We start from the raw sequence: 16143 nt of genomic DNA, 5'->3' as shown, positions 1-16143 counted from the left end.
GGTTGCAGTGAGTTGAGACTGCATCAAAACACTCCAGTCTGGGTGACAGAGCCAGACCCTGTCTTTAAAAAAGTGAGGTCGATAGGGGGTAATTCTTCTCCAATATTGGAAGTTTTTTCTTAAATATACAGCATCTGGCACTACTGTGATAAATAGAAATGTATGCATTTTGCTTTCCCACTATCCCTCAGTGCACTGACAGCTTCTTGTCTGTAGTGAGTTAAGTCCCAGAGGCGCTGGGAATATGTTTAGCACCAGAGCAACCAAAGCTAGTAGGCTGAATACAGCACTCAGATGGGCTGCAAGCCAAAGATGCCTATACACGGATTCAAGAAATGATGTGCAAGAATCTCTACCTTTATTCTCTACCCTACAACCATCCTCATCATTTGTGGCAGCATCAAGGTGGTGAAGGAACTCAGCACAGAAAACACTGAAAATGGTAACAAGACCAAAATAGAGCTGGACGGAAAAAATATCCAATCTCTGCACTTCCAAAATAATAATGTGATCCAAGCTTCTTTTTTAAAATTTAAGATTTATAAAAAACAAAAGAGACTTTATTTTGAGTACAGAGGAAGAGAAAAGGAGAACTGTGTCGGTAGAAACAGAATGTGAATACTGGGAATCAGGATAGAGAAAGGCCAAGGCTGAGTGAAAAGGAGTCAAGGCTGAGAATCAGAGGTGCTTGGGCCCCCTCCTCACTTCCGGGTCCACTAGTGGTATAGCCTTGGGCATGACACTGTACTCTTCTGGGGTTTCCCTTCCTCATCTACTAAAAAGAATTCATCCCAGCCCTTTGGGAGGCCGAGGCGGGTGGATCACCTGAGGTCAGGAGTTCAAGACCAGCCTGGCCAACATGGCGAAATCCCACCTCTACTAAAAATACAAAAATTAGCCAGGCGTGGTGGCAGGCACTTGTAACCCCAGTACTGGGAAGCTGAGGCAGGAGAATCGTTTGAACCCAGGAGGCGGAGGTTGCAGTGAGCCAAGATCATGCCACTGCACTCCAGCCTGGGCGACAAGACAGAAACTCTGTCTCAAAAAAAAAAAAAAAAAAAAAAAAAAAAAAAAATTCATATAGGATTGCTTTAAAAATTGGCAACAGTGGATTAAAAGCAGCTAGGATGTTAAAAAGCCAATCTCAAAAGGTTACATGTTGTCTAGTTGCATTTATAGAGACTACTTAAAACGACAAAATTATAGAGAAGGAGAGAGTTGGCTATGGTTATAAAGGCATACCATTTGGGATCCTTGTGATGGAACTGTTCTGTATCTTAACTGCAGTGGTGGTCACATAAATTTTCACATGTGAAAAATTGTACAGAACTAAATGTACACACACAAACAAGAAGAATGTGTGTAAAACCTATGAAATCTAAAAAGCGGCAGGGCATGGTGGCTCATGCCTGTAATGCCAACATTTTGGGAGGCCAGGCAGGAGGGTCACTTGAGCCCAGGAGTTCAAGCCCAGCCTAGGCAACATAGTAAGACCCCATCTCTACAAATTTTTTTTTGTTAATTACAGGCATGGTAGTGCATGCCTGTGGTCATAGCTAGCTACATTGGAGGCTGAGGGGGGAGGATCGCTTGAGCCCAGGTGGTCAAGGCTCTGCTGAACCATGATATTGCTACTACGGTCCAGCCTGGGCAACAGTGTGAGACCCTGTCTCAAAAGAAGAAAGACCTCCCGAGAGGAGAGGAGAGGAGAGGAGAGGAGGGGGAGGGGGGAGGGGGGAGGGGAGGGGGGGGAGGGGAGGGGAGGGGAGGGGAGGGGGGAGGGAGGGGAGGGGAGGGGAGGGGGAGGGGGAGAGAGAGAGGAGGGAGAAAGAAGGAAAGAAAAGAAATCTAAAAAGTGTTAAAGTGTTGATGACTGTATCAGTGTTAATTGCCTGATTGTGATACTGTAATACTGTTACGCAACACGTTACCATTGGGAGAAACTGGGTGAAAGGGACACAGAATCATTCTGTATAATTTCTTACAACTATATATCAATCTATGTATAAAACTATACATGATCTTTAAAATCTCTTCACCTTAAAATGTCTGGCATGTTTGGAAATGATCCATAAATGGCATATTGGTCAAGTTATCCTCTCACCTAAAAAGCAGAACTGCTAATTCGTACTTCCCACTAATGAGATTCTAGAGGAAATGCTCAGCAATGTAGCTGGCACCAAGAAAGAGCTCACTCAATGGTCATTATCCTGGCCCTTCAAAACCTCACAAATATCCAAGGAAAATGCAAACACTTTTTTACATAACCAGTGGAGAAACTTACAGAGTTTGCTGGCTCTGAATAATAAACATGTACGCACCAAAATAAAAGAGCCCTCTAAAAGAGAGGGAACAAAAAAATCTTTCGTGGTGTAGAACAGCGTTTTTCACAGTGTTCTCCATAGAACACTAATCCTCTGAGCTGCTCCTAAATAAATAAATACATGGTCCCTGGTCAAATAAATTTGGGAAATGCAGCATATATCATCCCCCTTTGGAAGCACCAATAAAAAAGAAAATCCCTATCCAACTTCACTTAACCCATTTTTCTCCAAATTTACTTGGTCAAAAACAATTTTTAATACCTACTGGCATCCTGAGAAATGCTCCCAAGTCTGGAATTTTAAGTCATTCTACACCGGTCAGGTACTCACTACCTCATTTCTTCACCCATTATGTGCTTGCTTTCTTTGTTTTAGAAACAAACTCTCACTTTGTCACCCAGGCTGGGGTGCAGTGGCGCAGTCTCGGCTCACTGCAACCTCCGCCTCCCAGGTTGAGGCAATTCTCATGCCTCAGCCTTCAGAGTAGCTGGGATTACAGGCATGCGCCATCCTGCCCAGTTAATTTTTGTATTTTTAGTAGAGACAAGGTTTCACCATGTTGGTCAGGCTGGTTTCAAACTCCTGACCTCAGGTGAAGTGCCTGTCTTGGCCTCCCAAAGTGTGGAAATTACAGGTGTAAGCCATCGTGCCCAGCCCCATTTTGTACTTTAGAAGAGAAACAAATGGGCTTTTCTACAGCTTGTGTAGTGGTTTTTTTGGTTTTGTTTTGTTTTGTTTTTGAGACAGAGTCCCTCTCTGTTGCCCAGTCTGGAGTGCAATAGCACAATCTCAGCTCACCTCAACCTCCACCTCCTGGGTTCAAGTGATTCCCCTGCCTCAGCCTCCCAATTAGCTGGGATTACAAGCATGTGCCACCATGCCTGGCTAATTTTGTATTTTTAGTAGAGACGGGGTTTCACCATGTTGTCCAGGCTGGTCTTGAACTCCCGACCTCGGGTGATCCACCCACCTCAGCCTCCCAAAGTGCTGGGATTACAAGCATGAGCCACCGCGCCCGGCCCGTGTAGTGGTTTTAACTATACACAGCTGGTCTTCAATAAATATTTGCTGAATTGGATTCAATAAAAGTACGATCCAGGATGACAACTGTAGGCATTAGGGGAAGTGACTTTTACTGATTTTCTTTTTTAATCTCTCACTTAGTGAAGAAAACAAAGGCACTCCTTTCTGGAACTTTCTGAAGGCTGTCAGAAACTTCCAGGTGCCTAGGTTTTCCACTTATGCCAGTAGTATCTGGCCTGAGGGGAAGCTGCTCACAAGTGGAACAGCAGTCAACAAGCTGATGTGATTATAAGGGTTCTGGGAACCAGCCTTAGTTCACTTTCTGTTACTATAACACAATATCACAGATTGTGTAATGTATTTTTTAAAAGAATTTTTAAAAATTTTTTATCTTTCTTTTTTCTATTTTTTTATTTTTCTTTTTTGTTCTGTCTTATGGGTCCTGAAAAATAAATGTATTTCTTACAGTTTTGGAGGTTGAAAAGTCCAAACTCAAGGGGCTGCATCTGGCGAGGGCCTTCCTGCTATGTCATAACACAGCAGAGAGCATCATATGGTGAGAGAGCAAGAGCATGCTAGCTCAGGTCTCTCTTCTTATAAAGCCACCTGTACCATCAATGGGAACCCCCATGATGACCTTATTTAACCCTTATTATGTCCCACAGGTCCCACCTCCAAATGCAACCAACATATGGATTTAGGGATTAAGTTTCCAACACAAGAAATTTGGCGGACAATTTCAAACCATAGCAAAGCTCATGACTAAAAATATCCCTACTTATAACTATAAATCCTGAAATTCCTTTAGCAGGATACAAAGCCTTTCATACCAAGAAAAATAAGAAAAAAGTTCTGCCTGCAACCATTCCTAAAACAGGTAGTAAGTTAAAGATAAGTCATTTTCATAAAGATGACTTAAGATTAAAGTCATTTAAATGAATTTTGGAAGTCAATGAATTTGCTGAGATCAAGCTTGGAGGGGTGGGGTGGAAGGAGTGTACAGGGGGAGAAAGGTAAAAACTTTTCCCTAGAAGTAGAAGATAAAACTAGTTTCACCTAATTCACAGGCCCTTTAAGACCAAAAACACTGTTTCTGTTTAGAGGAATGACCCATATTCTAACTTGCAAAACCATAAACTACCTGCAAAATGTTGCCAGTTTTAAAAGAAAAACTAACCAGAATAATAAATAAGAAAAGAACGTTCTTAAATGCAAACAAGATTTGAGGGAAACCTCAAAATCTATCTTCTACATAAAGATCTGGAAACGAAGACTTTATCATAAGCCCCTAACATAATGAAAACAAGTCTCAAACACTCAAGGGTAGGAAAGCATACTCACCAAGCACACCCCGCCCAAAGCACACTCAGGAATTTTTTAGGAACATTTCCAACATGTTTGAAAACAAAATGGGTTTCAGATAAAACCTTAACTTAACTGGGACAGCCATGCTTCCCAAGCATTCTAGTTCTTGAAGGTTGCTATATAAAAGTGAGTGATGGTTTGGACATTCCATTACACTTAATAATCCTAAAATCACATGCATATGGCTGTCAGCATATCCATTCCTCAATATGAATAAGGGAAGGTCTAATCACAACATTTCAAATTAGCTAAGACATCAGTTGGGAAGCCCAGGCTGCACACTTCCCACTATGTACGTTACTCTTTCTCAACAGTCCCCCTGCAGTATCACAGGGCCAAATCTCTCCTCTTGGATGCAATAATTTGCGCAGCATTTGCCTTGGCTATCCCAGCCTTCTCCTCTCACTGGCCAGAAAACATGACAGAGAAAAAAAAAAATTGCCAAAAAAATATTTTCTGGTAGTTGAACTGAATTTGACACAACAAAAAAGTATGTAAGGTTTAGCAGCAATCCCAGTGGGCTTCCAGAAATCAAAGTCCCCACAGACTAAACAAGTTGGAGACAAGAAAATTAAAAATCTGCCTGCTGAATAACTGTCTATGAAAGTTTTCTTACCAGGAGCCCGGTTATCTTTTTAAATTCTCACTCCTCACTGCAAGATGTTCTCCTCTGTATTTCAAAGACAAAGTCAGGCTCTCTTTTCTTCCTTCTTTCCCTCCCCCACTCCTACTACAAGAAATAGTGATTTTTCTAAATTCCTTTTAAAACTGATGGAAAGAGGGAGAAGCCTAAGTATTCCTCCTAATCCAATGTTCTATTAATAGGATTTTTAATGCAGTGCAGGTTTTACAATACTGTAAGGGGAAGACAATGAACAATGACTGTATTGTGCCACACCTGCTCCCCCACCCCTCGGGGAGGCTGAATGATGTCTTACCTGGCATCCCCCATTTGGACACTGATACACCTATGACGTGACAGGCCCTGCCAAACTGCAGAAAAAATTCTCCCTTTCACTCTGTTAACACACCTAACATCATTTAGTCCAATAATACCATGTTCAAAAAAAAAAAAAAAAAGTTAAACTTTTTTTCCTTTTTTTAAAAACAAAGTGCTTCAGTTTTTGCAAAAGACTAAACCATTCAGCCAGACTTGGCCAAACCTTCAATTTACACAGTGGGACACATGATAACAATTGGCCCAAATACCCCTAAGGGAAAAGCCAGACTCATGGATTCAGAAATGAGAAAAATGCCTCCGACTTGCCTTCCCGGTTCCGCCCACTGTGCACATCAGTGCGCCTGCAGGAAATGATTCCCATTTCAGTTTCTCTGTTGCAATAGTGAAGGGAATGCAATCCCAATATCAGGAAAAAAAATTAGCATGCCACTGGAGCGCAAAGGCTGCTGGATCATCAGAGTGCTTCCTCTCAAATTCCAAACACAAACCCACATGCCCGAAACGCTACACTGAAAGTGGCTGTGTGCCTTTGCCTCAAAGTTACGCTCTGCTGAGCATCTTCGTATTTATCTTTGAGCCCTGTACCAGCTTAACAGCTGATCCTTCTGCCCTCTTGGGTCCAGTGTCAAATCTGCCAGGAGAACCTCATCAACAAGCAGAACGAGCTTCAGTGAGCTAGGGGAAGCCAGAGATCAGAGAAGTATGCATCTGAGAAATCAGCCTGCCCTGTCATGAGGTTCTGAAACACCAGCTCACTGAAAAGCACATTAAAGGGTTCCAACAGCAAGGCTGAATGGATGTCAGCACAAATCAGTGAGTCCAAGTCCTTCCGGCTTCCTTTCCTGGCCAGAATGGGAGAGACTTAGCTATAATGGCATTCACAGACTTCTGCCCAGCAGAGCAAGCCAAGAGAGAGCTTTCTATTAGCAGCACCCAAGAAGCCTGTGACCATGGTGCCCAGTGTCCATCTTGGCAGAAAAAAGACACGCTGTGATCCCAATAATAAATGCACAACCACCACAGAATACATTGTACACAGAATGATGATACTTCATATTTAGCTTCCAAAACTGAGCTAAATGATCAGTATTCTTGGCCACAATGACCATACAATAAAACTGTCATAGTAAGATATTTCTACAGTGCAATGCCTTCGTTCACATGATAGCTATTCCCATCTTTGAATCCTTCTTAAGCTGTTACGTTACTTAATTGCATATATACCAAGTACACCTCTTTTGCAGTGCATTCCCAGGCATTATTTCTCAGAAATGCATGGTACACATTTCCACTGTTTGCTACTTAATACTCACTTCAGCAATACATCACTTCTTTATAATAAAATAGCTCTATATGGGGATTCACCAAATTATTTTCCCCCTTAGAAACGTTGTTTGACCTGGGTGAAGAAAGTTCATAATGACCGCTTTATATATACCTTATGATATGCTTTGTAAGTATTGCAATGTTTAAGTACAATAGGAAACATCTTACTTAATTTTCTAATTTTGAATCTTCTTTATCTGTAGCATGTTCTCTAACCCCACCCCCCAAAATAATAGAAAACTTTATATACTTTTTATGCATCACATTAAAGTAATACTTCTCCTACCTGTATATTCCCACTTCTTTTCTATTGCCCACTCATATGTTTTTTATGCATCACATTAAAGTAGTGCTTCTCCTACCTTTATATTCCCACTGCTTTTCTACTGTCTATATAATATGACCAGAAACAAAAGTATAAGCCAATTACAATGCTTCTCCCAGACATGAAATCTATCTTTTACTCTGTGGAAGAAATACTACAGTCAACATAACACTGTCTGCTAGTGTTTTTTAAGACCACAGCCAACACACAAGACAAACTGTGCTCACAATTTTGCTCAGAAATGGTTGGCCCACGCATTAGGTACGCTAAGTTTATTCTTAACCAATATTAATTTTTATTACCAAAAAGTTATTTTAAAATGCATGTGAGTTACTTCTGTGGTACACCGTATATGGACAAAACCAGTAAGAAAGATAAGTCAGCCCAAGCTGTCAGGCTAAATGCTTACAGTCAGCTCAGTTATAACTGAAAAGGTTCATCCTGCACTGACACCAAATCATAAAATGTAAGATTTCAAACTCTGAGATAATCACACCTAGAAAATGCAACCGAAAGTCATGTACCTGCCATATTGCATTATTTCCACCTTACTGATTAAAGTCAAAATAGGTGTGCTAACTTCATTGACCATCTACTTGTTGAAAACGCACTTTTAACTTAAGAAAGTAGTTCAAGCTTCGTATTTCATTAACCACAGAACTATAGGTTGTTTTACACTGTAGGGAAAAGTTTATCCCTACTCATGATGGAGCAAACTGCAGCTTCTGAAGGCTTATTAAAATTAAAGAATTGGAATAATAACTCCATAAATATCTTTTTTTTTTTTTTTTGACACAAAATTTCACTCTGTCCCTTACGCTAGAGTGCAGTAGCACCATCTTGGTTCACTGCTACCTCTGTCTCCTGGGTTCAAGCAATTCTCATGCCTCAGCCTTCCAAGTAGCTGAGATTACAAGCATGCACCAACATACTCGGCTAATTTTTTTTGCCTTTTTAGTAGAGATGAGGTTTTGCCATGTTGGTCAGGCTGGTCTCAAACTCCTGGCCTCAAGTGATCTGCCCATCTCGGTCTCCCAAAGTGCTGGGATTACAGGCTTGAGCATCTATGTACTTCTCGACTGTTTTGAGTCGAGAATTCATGAATCTGAAATTTCAAGTGCTTTCAAATTGTAGCAAGGAAACGGAACCTGACAACAACCATCTATGTAGGACATTCCAGTAATCTAATTAATTAAGTTTATTTTAGAGGTGAGTCCTCCTGAGAAAAAATTTCATTCAAATCACAGAATTTCCTCAACCCTTACAGAGTGCCACAAAAACAAAACAAAACAAAACAAAAACAAACAAACAAAAAAACCACCACAATCACTTCTGCTGAGCCTCAGAACACAGTCTCCATCCCACTGCAATAGTTAACCCCACTAAAAGTAGCCATTCTGAGGTTAAGACCCACACCCACCTGCAAGGTAAGAGCTGGAAGTAAAGAAAAGGCAGTCGTTTAAGGGTGCTGGAAGAGGATTCTGTTTTTCCCACCGTCATTCACTAAAGACTGCACAAAGAGTATCCGTCCAGTCCAAAAGAAGGTCTGCTGGACAGACCACAGATTGCCAGGGTGCCTGCCTGCTAAACACGAATTAATGACTAATTCATGAATTCAAGAAAACACCATTCAAGACTCTAGCAGGAAAAAGTTCAATTAGCTAAAAATTTAACAGCACCCAGCACCTGTGATGTAGCTCCCCAAGATAAGAACTTGGCTGCCATAGGACATTAAGAACTAAGGGCACTACCATATGGGCTATTTGGAAGAGAGAAGTGCCAGGAAAAAACAACCTTGTACATCTTTCCGTGCTGGGACCTTGTACTAAATTGAGAAAATATTTTCAGCTGAGTTACTTGGTGAGGTTTACACCCTAACCACATAGAATCCTTGCTGCTCCCAGACATTCCCTCTGTTTAAACCAAATCTCTGGTTTTCCAAACCCACCTCTACTTAAGCATTCAACTAATGAAATGGTAAGGACTGTAAGAGGACTTGAGCAAACTCACTGAATGGCTGACACAGAAGTCTTAGAAGGAGGAAAGTCCAGCCAAAGGAACCTCTTTCTTGTACTTTCTTGCACTATAAACTAGGGGCATTTTGTGGGAGGAGTATAGGTAGCAGGGCAAGCAGTGAATGAACAAGCGTATAAAGGCATGGCTCACCCTACACTGCCATAAAAGACAGTCAGCAGACGAGATGGAAAAGTTCCAGAGATCTGTGGCACAGCAATGTGAAGATATTTTACTGAGCTGCACAATTAAAAACAGTTAAGATGACAAATTTCATGTGAGTTTTTCTTTTTACCAGAATTAAAAAATTGTTTAATTAAAAGAAAGTTATTTAGCAGAAACAGCTCTCAGGCATTTATTCTGAGAGGTTTCTTTGGTTTGGGTTTTTTTGTTTTTGTTTTTGTTTCTCTTTCCAGACAGGGTCTTGCTCTGTCACCCAGGCTGGGTTGCAGTGGTGCGATCATAGCTCACTGCAGCCTTAAACTGCTGGGTTCAAGTGATCCTCCCACCTCAACCTCCAGAGTAGCTGGGACTACGCAACTACTCTGGACTGCTACACAGTAGCAGGTGCACACCACCACACTCAATTAACTTTTTACTTTTTCGTAAAGACAGAGTCTCCCTATGTTTCCCAGGCTAGTCTTAAACTCCTGGCCTAAAGCGATCCTCCAGCCTCAGCCTGCCAAAGTGCTGGGATTACAGACATGAGTCACCTTTGCCTGTCCTTACTCTGAGGGGTTTTGAGGCACTTATTTATTTGTAAACTGGATTGAAAATAAAGGTAATAAGGAGGAAAAGTAGTATTCATGGTGTCTTGCGCAAGACACAGAGGAAAGATTAAGGGCAGTCAAGCCACTGAGAGTTCCTTCTTGGCTCATTCATGTGGTTATATCAGAAGCATCTAGTATATTTATGTTGACTCTAAATCCTACGTAGGAAACCAAAAGACTTGGGGGTCCCAGAGGTCCCATCTTTTCATTTTACTAATGGCCTCGCCTTTGGACTGTGGCTCTGAAGAGCTGCCCAAGGAGAGGGTATTATGTTCTAGATGTACATCCCTCCAGAGTATTTGGAAGAGGATGTCTGTCAGTAGACTCGCCAGCTTGATCAGGATGACTTTTCACTGACATCTATGAAAGTATAAGAGTGACTGTCCAGGTGACTCCCGGGTCAGCATCACACTGGGTCCATGAGCAGAAGCTTCAGGGGTCAAATTTCACTCACTGTAAGGGAGAACTGTTGAATGGATACAGATCTGTAACAAAATTAGACTCCCTCCCAAAGCTGTGGATTATGTCACCAGAAACATTGGAGAAGTCTTTGATGAGGTCAGGCTGGGCTTAATTCCTTCCCAACTCAAGTTTCTGTGGTCTATTAGCTCAGGAATGTGTTTGGTTACAAGCGAGAGAAAACTCAAACATTTTTTATCTTTTCACTTCACCACCCTTAGCATGCTGACTTTTATCTTCATGTTTGTTCCCTCTTGGTCACAAGATGCATGGATATTCTACCTCCAGGTTGAAGCTCATGTTGAAAGCAGAAGAAGCTGAAAACATGAAGGGGCAATCCTCTCTCATGAAAGCATAATTTTCCTAGAAAGCCACAGCAGGGCAAGCATGGTGGCTCACTCCTGTAATCCCAGCTCTTTCAGAAGCCAAGGAGGGAGGATCACTTGAGGCCAGGAGTTCAAGACCCTGTTGGGCAATATAGCAAGACCCTGTCTCTACAAAAAAACAAAAAAAAATTAATTAGTCAAATGTGGTGGTATGCAACTGTAGTCCCAGCTACTCAGAAGCTGAGGCAGGAGGATCACTTGAGTCCAGGAACTGCAGGCTGCAGTGAGCTATGATCACATCACTGCACCCTAGCCTAGGTGACAGAGCAAAATACTGTCCCAAAACAGAAAAGAAAGCCACAGCAGACCCTTCCACTTATATTTAATTGACCAGAACATGTCATATTGCTACCTCTAGTCCAGAGTTTCTCAGCCTTGGCACTATCGACATTTGGAACCAGACAATATTTTTATCTGTGGATTATCTATTTTTATCTGTGCATTATCAGCATTCTGGCCTCTACCCCCTAGATTCCAGTAGCACCCCATTCCTACTTGTGAAAATTCAAAATGTCTGTCTCTAGACACTGCCAAATGTCCCCTGCAGGGCAAAACTTCTTCTAACGGAGAAGCACTCTTAGACTAATCACTCCAGAAGCTACAATGAAAAGGGCAGTGAATGGTGCAGGGTCAGCCAATTGACAGTGTCAGTAGCAAATTCTCTATGTCTGTTTCTTAAATGTCTAGTTCTTAAATTTTTCTTAACGAGCTTACTCACTACCATGCTAAGTATGTTGAAGAATGTAAGAGAAACATACAAAGTGCCCTCATCTTAGAAGTACTAACAATAAAATTTGGAAAATCAAGATTGATGCACAAGAAACAATCAGAAAAAAAACACATTATAAAAGGCTAGCTAAGCCATAGAGACAAGCAAGACATCCTTCAGCTGGCTCAGAGCAATGGGGATAAGAGCACGTAACATGTAGCCTACAGTCCTTAATGAAAATGTCACTTCAGAGGTAGAACTTGAGTTTGAAGACTAGAAATATTTAGACACATGGCAAGAGATCAGGAAAACAACATAAACAAAGATCAGAAAACAAGCACTGTTAAAACCTCAAGATCTACTCTGATAGACCTGGGTTCTAATCTGAGACTTTGGGACAGCATTTACCCTGTCTGCACCTCAGTTTTATCATCTGAATAACAGGGATAATAACACGTCTCTCCTAGGATTGTTGAGAGACCCAGAACAAATCAATTACAAGAGCATCTAGCACACAGTAAGCAATCAGTTGTTAGCTTCTATTATTACAATCATAGATATCATATTATTTAACATAATCGTAATTTACAAAGAGGGGTTATATATCAGGAATCAGAGAATTCTTGCTAGAGAGCAGCTGTCATATCCTAAGCAGGACAGCCAGAACCTATAGTTGATGGGTAAAGCCAGGCTGGTGATGGCCAAAAGATAGCTCCTGAGATTAGGCAGGGCAGCAGGAGAAGCCACACAGAAGCATCATCCATACCTGCAACAGGTAGTGGCAGGAGGGGTTGACTGGAACCTGTGGATGAAATCAAGTGAGCTTCATAGCCAGCAGCCATGGTCAGGTTAGTAATAACACTGTAGTTATTAAGTGACGTTAGCTCTCAAAGCATTCTTACATATACTATCTGATTGATTTGGATATAACAAGACTGTCTACAGGTAAGAGAGAGCTACTCCAGCAAGACAGTTTTTTTAATTACTTGAAAAATCACTGCCAAGCAAAGTGGCAAGAAGTGGGAAATATAAGACTTGCCTTCTATTAGTACAAGAGACGTCAGTGTGAAGCAGAGAATGACTCACAGTGTCTTTCATAGACACACAGAAAATAAATAAGCTTTAAAAAACATTTACCAATCTGTGCACTCTTACATGTCAGCAGGCCACCAGTGGGCCTTCTGAGTCCCAAGTTCCAAGCTTCCAGGTCCCAATTCTTTTATGATCAAAGGAGAAAGATAAAGTCCACTCGAAACTATCTTCCTGGTATCCTATTTTTCCTGTCAAGGTTTCTCTAGTAGTTAACTTACACAGGCGCTCTCCTAAGTTATATACATTAGTAGTACACTAAGTTTAATAAGTTCCACAAGCAAATAATAAAAGCTTGAAGACACATAATAAAAGTTTAGCCTTACCTCAAAAAACAAACAAGGTACCCCATAAGTACCTGAAAACCACAAAGAGAAAGCGCAAGATGACCAGGTTGATGGTCCCCATAGCATGGTTTTCGTGACTGCTCCCATCCTCCATTGTCCAGTTCCTGTTATCTGGGGTCCTTTATGTAGCCACCTATAGATGAATACTTTTTTTTTTTTTTTTACTGTATCCAATACATGTTTTCAACTTCTGTGAAAATTCAAGATGCCAAATATTTTCTTAAACATTTAGTCCTTGCTGGGTTTTAATATTGAACATCAACAACAAAGAGAGACTGATACAATAAAAACCTATGCCATGAAACTAGTGAATAGAAAAAAAATCCATTTATTATAAATGGTTTCTGATTGACCCAGTATCACACCACGGAAGCAAAAAGGAGCCATTTCCTGAATTTGGGGGCAGACTTACTCCTAGCACACAGAAGTGCTGAATAAGATTTTTTTTTCATACTGTCAGGAATAATAATCATAACACAGGGCACTTTACATATGTTATTTTCCATAATTGTCATTCACTGGGGTGCATCATCACTGTCCATTATTTATAGAGGAGGACAACAAGGCTCAGGGAGGTTAAAATAATTGACCCAAGGTCAAGTAGCTGGGCTAGAATTCCAAGTAGCAAGTGTTTAACTTCAAGTCCCTTGTTCTGAACCATTGCATAACACCACTACGCCATGAATACAACAAAGGAAGTGAAAAGGCAGACTCACATCCATCTAAATGCACCAAAAACCCTAAAGTGAACAGTTAAGTATAAACTTTATTAAAGGCAAAAGGTGTGAAAACAATTTACGATTTGCAGTCTCCACATTTGTTCTTTGTACTTTGCTTTACCAAGGTCTAGACAACAGGCTGCTCACCCTTTCTCACCATCAAATACAGCAGAATCTAGAGCAGCTCTGTCCAACAGAAACAGAATGTGTGCTGTGTCTGGAAGTTTAAATTTTCTTGTAGCCACATTTTTTAAAAAGATGAAAGTACCTTTAATAATATTTTATTTAACCTCATATATCCAAAACATTATCCTTTAAGCAAGTAGTCAATATATAAAATTATTAATGAGAAATTTTACATCCTTTCTTTCACAGCAGGTCTTTGAAATCCAGAGTGTATTTTATACTCACAGCACATCTCAACATAGACTAGCGTCTTTCAAGTGCTCAGTGGCCATATGTGACTAGCAGCTACCATACAGGGCCACACAGATCTAGACCCTTAAGAGTTACACATACATACAACACCCCTTTAATAATCTCTTCCATGTTTCTTTAATGATCCAAAGAGGGAGTGTTCTGCTCTCGTTTCTATGCTGACATACTTCTGGGATGAAATTACAGGAATACCATCCAATGAATGCCTGAAATTCCACCATGGTAGCTTCCACTCAATTCTTTAAATATACTCTGCTTCAAGTTGTGTTTAAACAAAAGTGCCCCAAAAGCGGGGATACTCTAAGCTAATATCTGTCTATCATTAAACCTTAGGTTACATGAAGGGAACTGACAGCACATCCAGGAAGAGCCAGTAGAGTCAGAGAAGACAAAAATTAGATGGCTGACTTTTGGCAAACCTCATCTCAGATTCTATTATGAGTCCCTGTTCCAAATTCCCTCTCTCCTCAAGAACCTTAAAGGAATTACTTCAATAACTCCTTGTCAAGAATAACTATTATCAAGAAACACAAACAGGAAACTACTGGGGCTTCTCTGATTTTCAACCTAATAACTTGAGGCAAACACTGCAAACTCAAATGCCCACAGGAACCTGGGCGGGCCCCAAAAATGAGAATAAGGGCCAGATGAGCCTGGGCCCATCTGAGGAGGCAGCCTTGACCCCAGCCCAGGAGCCCATGCCTGGTGAGACGGTGGCCCCAGTGCTGCAGGGCATCTGATTTATCAAAATACGTCACAAACCTGGATTTTCAGGCTCATCACTTGATTTTTACCATTAGTAACTCATAATACTTTAGATAACCACATACAAGTGAACAGGAAGTGACTACAAAGCCAATGCAGCCCCAGACACCAGTCTGCAAACTCTATGAGGGACACAAGCAAAAATACTAAGAATGGGCCTAGACCTGGAAGGGAGTTAATACTGCATCCTCTTTTAGCTATCATCTTTGCTGCCCAAAGAAGCCAAAAGCATGCTCGCCCAGCTCGCTCTTAGACCGAGAGGAGCAGCGAAAGGCCAGACAAGGCGAGGTGGCTTTCTGCCACTGTGCTGGTCCCCTGAGGCATTTCCATTTATAAAATGAGGGGGCTGGTGGAGGCTGGACGTGGTGGCTCACACCTGTAATCCCAGCACTTTAGGAGGCTGAGGTGGGTGGATTACGAGGTCAGGAGATCGAGACCATCCTGGCCAACATGGTGAAACCCCGTCTCTACTAAAAATACAAAACTTAGCTGGGCGTGGTGGCACGTGCCTGTAATCCCAGCTACTCAGGAGGCTGAGGCAGGAGAATAGCTTGAACCAGGGAGTTGGAGGTTGCCGTGAGCCGAGATTGCGCCACTGCATTCCAGCCTGGCAACAGAGCAAGATTCCATCTCAAAAAAAAAAAAAAAAAAATGAGGGAACTGGTTTAGATCAGGGCAGTACTGGGAGGGTGGGATCCTTGCCCATGGTGAAGGGCCCCCTCAGGGCCACATGATCATCCCTGGTGGTAAACACAAGACCTCAGGCAGCAGGAACTACCAATCTTTTAAAGAGAAGCCAAAAACATAAATTTTTCTGGAAAACTTTTTAGTCATTAAATTTTGGCAAATTCGAATCATATTTCCAACACTATATGAGCCCCACAGGCCCACCTGTCTGTAGCCCCTGGATCAGAATGTCTCCCAGCCCCAATAGTCTATCTGCCTTAAACCTATACAGCAGGTTCTTGAATAATGTCATTTCATTTGGTTAATAACATTGATGAGAAAAAAAAGAAATCAATTCCTGACTGGGACCACTGTCTGGTGTAGAGTTTGCATGTTTTCCCCATGTCTGACAGAGTTTTTCCAGGTTTCTAGTATCCTCCTACATTGCAAAGCCATGC

General features: G+C 41.5%; 2 protein-coding genes across 16 annotated transcripts in view; one reads left to right on the top strand and one right to left on the bottom strand.

Moving 5' to 3' along the window:
- The window catches only part of LOC126952976 (cytidine monophosphate-N-acetylneuraminic acid hydroxylase), a 352378-nt gene that overhangs the window by 85072 nt on the left and 251163 nt on the right, over positions 1–16143 (top strand). The gene's annotated exons all lie outside the window — the stretch shown is intronic.
- Positions 1–16143, bottom strand: part of CARMIL1 (capping protein regulator and myosin 1 linker 1) — a 343419-nt gene that overhangs the window by 255101 nt on the left and 72175 nt on the right. The window contains exon 1 of one of the 11 annotated variants that reach the window (XM_050788188.1): positions 8745–15633. The exons of the other annotated variants lie outside the window; for them this stretch is intronic. The gene's annotated coding sequence lies outside the window, so the exon portion shown is untranslated. Of the gene's footprint in view, positions 1–8744; positions 15634–16143 lie in introns of those variants that run through there. 11 annotated transcript variants of the gene reach the window in all.

This window comes from Macaca thibetana, chromosome 4 (assembly GCF_024542745.1).
Source record: "Macaca thibetana thibetana isolate TM-01 chromosome 4, ASM2454274v1, whole genome shotgun sequence".
Lineage (NCBI taxonomy): Eukaryota > Metazoa > Chordata > Mammalia > Primates > Cercopithecidae > Macaca > Macaca thibetana.
This window is presented reverse-complemented; position numbering and strand designations above follow the sequence as displayed.